Source organism: Sarcophilus harrisii, chromosome X (genome assembly GCF_902635505.1).
Source record: "Sarcophilus harrisii chromosome X, mSarHar1.11, whole genome shotgun sequence".
Taxonomy (NCBI): domain Eukaryota; kingdom Metazoa; phylum Chordata; class Mammalia; order Dasyuromorphia; family Dasyuridae; genus Sarcophilus; species Sarcophilus harrisii.
Window position 1 is genome coordinate 3,527,320 of NC_045432.1, and position 10,005 is coordinate 3,537,324.

General features: G+C 35.2%; 1 long non-coding RNA gene across 1 annotated transcript; it reads right to left on the minus strand.

Annotated features, from left to right (window-relative positions):
* Positions 1-1,123: 1,123 nt before the first annotated feature.
* LOC116420200 lies at positions 1,124-8,602 on the minus strand. The gene is made up of 4 exons (XR_004230488.1): positions 8,469-8,602; positions 7,043-7,160; positions 4,746-4,845; positions 1,124-1,421 (listed from the first exon to the last, which is right to left on the minus strand). It is a non-coding gene; the product is annotated as an uncharacterized LOC116420200 (long non-coding RNA).
* Positions 8,603-10,005: the final 1,403 nt, after the last annotated feature.

Consider the following 10,005-nt stretch of genomic DNA (forward strand, 5'->3'; position numbering starts at 1 on the left):
ATGGCAGGATGACCAGTAGATGTTAAATATATTAAAATATAAATTAGATACACAATAAGTAAACATGACTAAACCATTATTTTGCTGTACAAAAAGAATCAGACTCTGAAATATTGTACAATTAGCTTGTGAAGGAAATCAAAAATGCAGGTGGGCATAAATATAGGGATTAGAATTCAATGTAATGGTTTTAGTCATCTCCCAGAGTTCTTTTCTGGGCATAGCTGGTTCAGTTCATTACTGCTCCTTTGGAAATGATTTGGTTGATCTCATTGCTGAGGATGTCCAGGTCCATCAGAACTGGTCATCATATAGTATTGTTGTTGAAGTATATAATGATCTCCTGGTCCTGCTCATTTCACTCAGCATCAGTTCGTGTAAGTCTCTCCAGGCCTTTCTGAAATCATCCTGTTGGTCATTTCTTACAGAACCATAATATTCCATAATATTCATATACCACAATTTATTCAGCCATTCTCCAACTGATGGGCATCCACTCAGTTTCCAGTTTCTAGCCACTACAAAGAGGGCTGCTACAAACATTCGTGCACATACAGGTCCCTTTCCTTCTTTATAATCTCTTTGGGATATAAGCCCAGTAGTAACACCATGCATATATCTTGTAAATAAAAAGCTATTTAAAAAAGAACACCAACACCAGTGGCTTGCCAACTACGGTATCAAATTTTTAAAAAGTATGATATTCAGTCTTTCATAACCTGCATCTTCCTCCCAATTTTTCCAGTTTTCTTATAACCTGCCTTCCCCTGCCTTGTCCTGTGATCCACTTATACCGACCTCCTTGTTGGTTCTCATCCAAGACCCACCATCTCCCCACAGGGAGTTCTGACTGGCCCTATTCTTGTCCTGGAATATTCTCCCTCCTCATTTCACATCCTGACTTCAAGTCCCAGCTAAAATCCCACCTAACACAGGAATTCTTTCCCAATGTCCCTTAATTCGAGTGCCTTCCTTCTATTGATTATTTCCAATTCATCTTGCCTATAGCTTCTCTGTATACACTTGTCCACATGCTGTCTCCACCACAGAGTTTCTTTAGAGCAGAGATTGACTTTCTTTGTCTTTGTTTCCCAGTGCTTAGCATAGAGCTTAGCATGCAATAGGCACTTATTATTTTTTATTATATGAGTTCATAAAATGTCAGAGTTTGTACTTCAGCAACATAGAAAGACAAGGGTAAACTCTAGGACATGATGAAGTATTGAAATAAGAGTTTTGGTAAACATTTCCCATCAATTCAGAAAACTGTTAATGTTGAAATTAAGTTTTAAAAATGTATGAAGATCTTGCATATACCAGACCTTTGAGAACTTTTCATATAGGTGTTTAATCTCGTTCAGTCTCTGGATCCGAATCATTCTGGCTTGTTGAAAAATCTTTAGTTGTTGTTTAAATATATTCTAAAAACAAAAAATAAGATAGTCATGATCTTACAAAATGAAAACTATGGCTAAAAAATTCAACATTAGGTTAAATAACTGAATAGTAGCAAACTCATTATCACCATAACCTCATATTCTATTTACCCATCAGTATAAAAAAATTCTTAAAGCATATCAAAAAGAAAAGAACAAAACTAATTTAGCTATACTGAAAGATTAGGTATGAATACGATCTTAACCCCCGAATAGCAAAAAAGGCAAGAAGCCCCTTCACCAAAATCTATTCCTCTCCTTTATTTTTATCTGAATTGAGAATGCCTTAGAAGTTGCAAACCTGGGAGACTATGATACCCTCAACAGAAAAAGGGAAGTCAGAAAGAGAAAAAGATTTGAGGTTAACTATAAGTTCTTTATTAAATTAGCCTTTCCCAGTTTTAATTAATACTAATAGTTCCATATTCAAACTGCATATTATTTGTTGTTTACTCCTCTTTGTGTATTTACTATGCATTGTTTTTATAAAAACCATATACCTTGCCATATTTCTCTACTAGCCTATAAATCTCATAAATGTATGAATCATGTTATGTCTAAATTTTATATCTTTCCAGCACACAGTGGGTGCTCAATAAAGGTATAAGAAAAAATAACTATTATTGATGAAGCTCTTATGGTTTGCACATTGCTTTACTAATAATTACATGTTATCCTTATGACATCCCAGAGACAAAAATACTCTTATTTTTATTTTACACACGAGGACCTCTGTTGGACAGAATTTAATTGACTCCCCTAGGGTCATATAGCAATTAAATGCCAGAGGCCACACTTGAACTCAGGTCCTCCTGACTCCAGGTTCAAAGCAGTATCCACTGTACCACCTCACTGCCTCTAGTATGCAGGCATACATATATGTATATTTTTTACTGTAAGCATGTAACAAAAACCAAAACCGAACGATAGGTTTCCTATTAATTGCTAACAACAGTTATTATGTGGCAAAACCTAGTTTAGAGGAGAGCTTCAAGACACAGAGGATGTGAAATGAGCTATGATTTGTGAGAACTTGTCAACCGTATAGTATAAACAATCATAAATCGGTAAAATAATCAGATCTGACCAAAGGACATGAACAACTTTCAGATGACAAAATTTAAGCCATCTATATTCTTAGAAAAATGCTCCAAGTCACTATTGATTAGAAAAATGCAAATTAAAACAACTCTGAGGTACTACCTCACACCTCTCAGATTGGCTAAGATGGCAGGGAAAGATGATAAATCCTGGAGGGGATGTGGGGAACTTGGGACACTAATGTACTGTTGGTGGAATGATCCAATGATTCTGGGGTACAATCTGGAACGATGCCCAAAGGGCTATCAAACTGTGCCTACCCTTGGACCCAGAAGTGCCACTACTGGGATACTGAGTCTGCATCCCAAGGATGTTGTAAAGGAGCAAAAAGGACCCACGCATGCCAAAATGTCTGTAGCAGCTCTTTCTGTGTTAACAAAGCATTGGGACATGATTAGGTGCCCATCATGGGAATAAGGCAATGGCTGAATAAGCTGTGGTACATGAAGGTAATGAAATATTATTTTTCTATATCAACGATGGTAGTCAAGCTGACTTTAGAAGGGGCTGGAAAGATTTACACGACCTGATTCTGAGAGAAACAAGCAGAATCAGAAATACAGTGTACATAATAACAGCAAAAATGTGCAATGATCAACTAGGAAAGACTTGGTTCTTCTCAGTGGTTCAGTGATCCAAAGTAATCAAAATGTGGTCTGCATCCTGAAAAAGAACTGAGGCGACTGATTGTGAATCAGCACATGCTATATTCGCTTCTTTTTTTTTTTTTTTTTCCTCCCATGGATTTTCCCTTTGGTTTTGATTTTTCTCTCACAACATGATTCATAAAGCAAGATGTATTAAAATAAATTAATTAAAAATAATAATCAGACCTGAATTGTTTGTTCTACCACTGGAGATGTTTGAACATGTGGCCAGTCCTAACCTGTAGTCTCCAAACCACTTTAGCCAGCCCCTCTGCTCACGGTTCCCAACACAAACCGCTCTCCCACCTGCTAAGATACCTTGGTTCGCAAAGTTCCTTTTGCTGACAAGTCCCTCTCCTTCCCTTTCCAACCAGCTAGGTGCTTCTCATCCTTGCCTTCTTACAAATAAGATCTCGTGAACCCCTCCTTCTACCTTTCTCTCTTATTTCTTTCCTATGTACAGAGCTTATCTTCTCATGAAATTATAAACTCCCAAGTGAAGAGTTTTGGCTTCTTTATAAACAATGTAGTGCAGGAGACAGAGCAGACGAAATCCAGAAGACCTTGTTCTGAAGCCTGCATCAGACACTTACTAGTTATAGTCCCCTGGGCAAATCGATCAATCCCTCCCACTCTCAGTTTTTCATCTGTAAAAAGGGGCTTATAATAGCACCTGTCTCACCAGGTTGTGAGCATCAAATGAGATGAAACTTAAAATGTTTTGCAAAATTTAGAGTGATATAATATTAACATTTGTATCTCTCCACAGCAAATGCACATTATAAGTGCTACATATTTGTTAAATTGTTGATATACGGATTGATCATATGAATTGTTGGAATATTTAGCTACAATATGCCTGTTATTTAAATATAAATGAATTATATGGAAAAATACACAGGAGCTAAAAGTGCAAATATTTATGCATTTGCAAGACTTTGTCATGTGTTACGGGAAATACAATCAAGTCTGTTATTATAAAAGAAAAAACATTATCACTCTTAGCATGAAATCACAAATTATCAGAGATGGGCAATTTAAAGTAACCTCAAGTATTTTATCACACAAGTTGTGATTTAAAGACATTACTAAACTTAGCTCCGAAGTTCAAGTACTCTCTCTCTTTTTTAAGAAGAAGGAAGGAAGCCATGATAAAATGAAAAAGAAACATGCAAAAGAAAGAGCACTGAGTTCAAATTATGGCTCTGAAAATTCTTTACTTTATGGCCATAAACAATTCATTAAAAATTCCCTGAGCTTTAGTTCCCTTATCTAAAAAATGGGGGGAATATTTGTATCAGGTTGCTATTAGGAAAATGAATCAATGCCCAGATTATGATTCTTGATCTGTTAAAGGAAGAAAACTAGCTTTTCTGGGTACATGCCGAGTTGCAGCCAGGATCTCTGAGGTGTAACACAGCTAACAAGACCACAAAACAGAGCAAGCTATGGACAAGAGCGGCTTATTCCACTGCACAGAATTATTACCAGGCAATTATCTGCATTTTCTATACTTAGATCTAGCATATCAACTCTCAAGTATGCCAAGCATGATACCAACAGCTAATTTTGCTTCCTCTTCCTTAGTTTTCTTAATATCCAGATCCCACTGCTGAAACAATGTCAGGAAGTGCTGAGAATATTCACGGTTGAGTTTCTGCCTGTCAAAAGAATTTTGAACACCATCATTACCATTATTAAAATTAAATCAATCAGCTTCCTCAAGTAACTGAACAATTTACATAGCTTATAAAGTGCTTTATCATAAAGGGACGGTGATCCTGAGGTGGTACCAAGAAAAGAGAAAATTCTAGTAAATGAAATCAAACTTTAAAACACACAGCAATGGCCTATCTGCCATCACAGCATCAACCTAGCTCGATTCAGGGACACTGCCAGAAGAGGGTCAACAGATAGTGATTTTTTTGGTAAGCTTAACAAGTAATTAGGACAAACTACTAGGGCATGGAGTGGTTACAATCTGCACCAGTAGGACATCTACTCGTTTTGATGAAATCTTAGATCCTTGAAATAGAATTAATGTAATATAAAAAGACTAAGACATTAATACTTTAATAAGCTTTGTGATGGAAGTTGGTAAATACAAGTTTGTTTGGTTTTTTGAAACTGAGTCATTTTTATCACTTTGGGTTACAGTCACAGAGAAAAGTGACCAAGATTTCATAGGATGTCAGAAGAACATCATTCACTGGAAGAAATGTTCTGGGCTGCATTTCCCATTTCTTTGTTCCTTTCTAGGAACATCAGATCATCACCCGGCCAAGACTCTTAGGGGCAGACAGTTTGCTGACAGATGGGGTAGGGGTGTTAAACAGCAAAGCTGGCAAAGTACAGGTGAGCAGTGCCACAAAAGGAAAGCTACAGGCTAAAGTCACAAGAAGGCAGAATGAACAGCACATGGAATTTGATAGCCATGGCACTCCTGGCCTCGGGAGTATCTGACTTCTGACAGCTGAGCCCAAAGATTTCCTTAGTCCATGCAGCAGGTTTCAGTGGACCTAACCTTTTGCCAGGAGATTTTAAAGTCGGAAATAACTGAATTATTGTAGCTGGAACATATAGCAAATTGTTTTCATTTATCCACAGAAACAGAGAATATTCCATCGCTTGCTTTTCTTATACTGCTTTTCTCCAGATTAAACATTTTCCTGTGACTCTCAAAAGAATCTGTAAATAGAACATGTGGACTAGGAATCTGATTTGCAAAATGATTAACATCTACAGTGACCAGAGTGCCTGTGTTAGGGCAAAAATCCTCAGTTTTCTGCTGGGTGAGCTTATGCAGTTTTTCTCTAACATAAAATTTGTTGCCTTTTGCTCCTGAAAAAGGATGGAATTTTTATTATGATTAGAGAAATTATGTTTTTTCAATTGGAAAAAAGTGGAAGAGGGAGAATATAGTTCTTTTGTTACTTGAAAAAATTAAATCGAGATATAATTGCTGGGGGAAATCATATTTTTGTTCTACTAAATTAAGTGCTTCTGAAAAATCATGAAACCAAAAATACAAAGAAAAATTAATTTTAGTTCAGAATAGGTTTTTGTTATCTATTTTATACTTAAAATGGGCTCATTTCATAATACAAATATGAATCATAACACCGTTAAGATATATAAGATTTCAGCATATATTTAATTTCAATTTATTTTTTCTCCTTTAGCACTAAAATGATTCCATCCAATGGTTGATCCAAGAAAGTTAGTAAAATCATTTATAAACTCACAAGTATACAAAAGTAACAAATGTTTTTCTAATAAAAACAAATTTGTTTTTCAAAAAGCCTTTTTTTTTCCTAAAGCAAATGAGATCTTTTATAGGAAAGACAATTCTCAGCCAAATGAATTAGAAGGGTTTTATAGCAGAGAGAAAATTTGAATTGGTACATAAAATGTGGGAAGAAAGAAGTCAAAAGGCAGAAAATTTGGGAGAAAAAAGGGGATCCAGATGTACAGAAGGTGTAAATAAAAGAGATGGGAAAGATAACTTGTTTGCCTTAGTTTCCTCAATTGTAAAATGAGAATAACTGCGCCTACCTTGCAGAAATATTGTGAGAACAAAATTAGAAACTATATGCAAGGTGCTTAAGCAGAGAGAAAATTTGAATTGGTACATAAAATGTGGGAAGGAAGAGGTCAATAGGCAGAAAATTTGGGAGAAAAGGGGGGGAGGGATTCCAGATGTACAGAAGGTGTAAGCTCTCCTCATACTGAAGGACAAACACTCCAAGATGTCTTTCATGTAATACATCAAAAACCTCAAAATAAAACTACCTTTTCAGTGTACATTTTGCATTCACGCTGGAATAAAAAAAGGTATTAAGAAAAATAAATGCTTACCTTTGTTCTTTATATGTTGTCCAAATATGCTCAATTTTCTGATAACTTCTTTTAAGAGAAGCCTCAGCATACATTTCCAATCTTTTCCTCTTTCCAAGAAGAACTTGGTTAAACTTAACTATAATGAAATATTAATCAAAATTTCATTTTCTGAAGTTTATATATTGACAATATAATTTAAGCAAACTGACTTGAGAAGTTTATTCATCAATACTAGGAAGCCTTGCTAAATTTAAATTTAAAATATGGATTTTAACAACTATTACACAAAGGGTGGCTTTTTCCTTAATGGATAACTTTTTTCTAAGAGAAATGCTTCCAGGTAGGCTATAGAAATTCTTACAACAACATATAAAATCCAGTGGTTTTAACCTCAGATTACATAATGTATCTCTCCACTTTTTGAATAAGTTTAAATAAAGGGTACTTTATTTTTTCTTTCCTAGATTACATGTGTATATAAAAGATTTTTAAGGATGAAGTCTCAGCCTTCCATGGTTCTTAACTCATAAATTTGATGACATTTTCTAGTCAAGATACAAAATATCAATCAATGTAGAGGACCTCTGGAAAAGGAAAGCACACATGTCTACTTTCACTTATTTAAGGTAGAGTATATTACAGTGGCAAAAAGCGATGGATCAGGAATCAAATGATCTGGGTTCAAACGCCAAGTGTGACATTATCCCATGAGCTGGGACAAGTCACAACCTTCAAAGGTGTCAGTTTGCTCTCTCTCTGTTGGGGGGGAGCTGACAGCAGCATGTGTGTTGCATTTCAGAGGTGTCTAAGGGCTTTCCCAATATCACCTCCTTGTATCATTACAAGAGCCCAGAGAGACTTGTGCTTTCGTTATCTACATTATCCAGATGATTCCTTGGAGGCAAACACCCAGGGAAGTCTCTCCTATGGGATGTGAGAGCAGAGCCCCCTCGCTCCAGGACCCGTCCGCCACCTAGTGGAGATGCCCTAACGTGGCTTCTGGGGTCCCCTCTAGGCCACGATCAACGATTCATGTCATTTGGGGGGACACAAAGTGCCCCCTGAGAGCAATAAAGGCTTCATTTTTCTCTTTGCATGCCCAGTTCCCAGCACCGTGTCTGGAACATAGCAGACATTTAATTAATGCTTTCTGAGTTCAGGCTGGATCTCCCCAGTTCTTTTTCCAGTGTGAATATCAAAAGACATTCCCACTAAGTGCTCCCCTGCAGCACCGCTATTATTGGCTCTCCCCATTACAAATGAGCAAAAGACAATGAGGAAACCCAAGATACAGACCAAAATGCATCTCCAAAATCAAATGCACATGAAACATACCTAAGGGCCATAGCCCCTCCCAATAATTCTACTGTTTTCTCCAAACTTTTCCAAGCACAGCCTTTATACAAAAGAATGTCTTTTAGTACAATGGAATCTTCAAACATACCTCCAAGTCTTTCCAACATGTTCTGTACTTCCCTCCTAAAAAGTTACAATTGAGTTATACATTGAAAAGAATATTTTTTCATAGTGCATTTTCTATTTGCATCAAAGTAGCCTTCTATTAAAATATTTAACTAAAAAACCTGCCAAGTATGACCATAGAAGGATATCTTTTAATATCATAAAAGCATCTATCTAAAACCCAAGGCATGTACCATATGTAATGAGCAAACAGTAGGTCTAAAAATATAAGTGTATATATATATATATATATATATATATATATATACACATATATATGTTCTTCTATTTCTTGATAATCATCATCTTTGTATTCTTACTTCTTCCCTTCCTTCCTTACATCTATCTATCTATATATGTATGTATGTGTATATATATATGTATGTAAAGTGAAGATGCCCTCACTCTCCCTACTATTATTTGATACTGTTCTGGAAATGCAAGTAACAACAATTAAGACAAAAGAAAAAAAATAAATGCATAAAAATGGGTAGAGAAAAATAATAATTCTATCTTTTGGCTGATATGCTATACTTGGGAAATGTTAGGGAATCAAGAAATATACTAATTAAAGTTAATGCAAAATAAACACGTAGGGGATGAAATAGATAAACCCTCAATATACAAAATGTAACCTAGAAAATAAAGACACAAAATTCAACTTCACTTCTTTAGTAAGAAATAATAAAATCAAATAATAAAAAGTGAAACAAAACAGAAAAGAAAATCTCAAATCAAATAACTACCAAAACCAAAAAATATCTGAGAATCAATCTGCCAAAGGTCCCAAAAGACTTCCACAGATTAAAATACAAACTTTTCTTTAAGAAAATAAAGGATGACTTTAAAAAGTTTTCATATCATTCAATATTCATGACTGGGAAAAACCAAATTCTACTAACGTTAATTTATATTTAATGCTATATGCCAATCAAATTACCAAGAGAAATAAAACTTGATAAAACAATAATAAAATTAATTTGGAAATAAACCCTAAAGATCTACAATATTAATGCAAATGATGAAAAAACTTAGAGCTGAAGGCAGGATAGTTGTTCTTTTTTTTCAGATTTCAAACTAGAGTATAAAACAGAAGTCATTAAAAACCATCTGGTATTGGTTAAAAAATTAAAAAGAAATGAATGGAACAGACCAGACAAAAATGAATTAGAAACAACTGAACTCAATAATCCAATGTATCATAAATTGAAAAACATAAATTACTTGAGAAAACAAACGTCTCTGTTATATTCTAGAAAACTGGAAAGCAGTTTGGCAGAACTTGGGCTTACACCAACACCTCATATTTTAAATGGATACATGACCTTAATATTGAAGCACATATTCTTACAAATAATTAAAATGACAGATCATACAGCTCTCTCTGCTTTGGGTAGGAAGATGCATTCTCAACCAAGTAAGGGATTAGGTGTTACTAACAGAACTCATCACATGAAACTGAAAAGCTCACAGACAAAACCGATGTACCTAGATAGGAAGGGAAGCAGTGGTATGGGAAA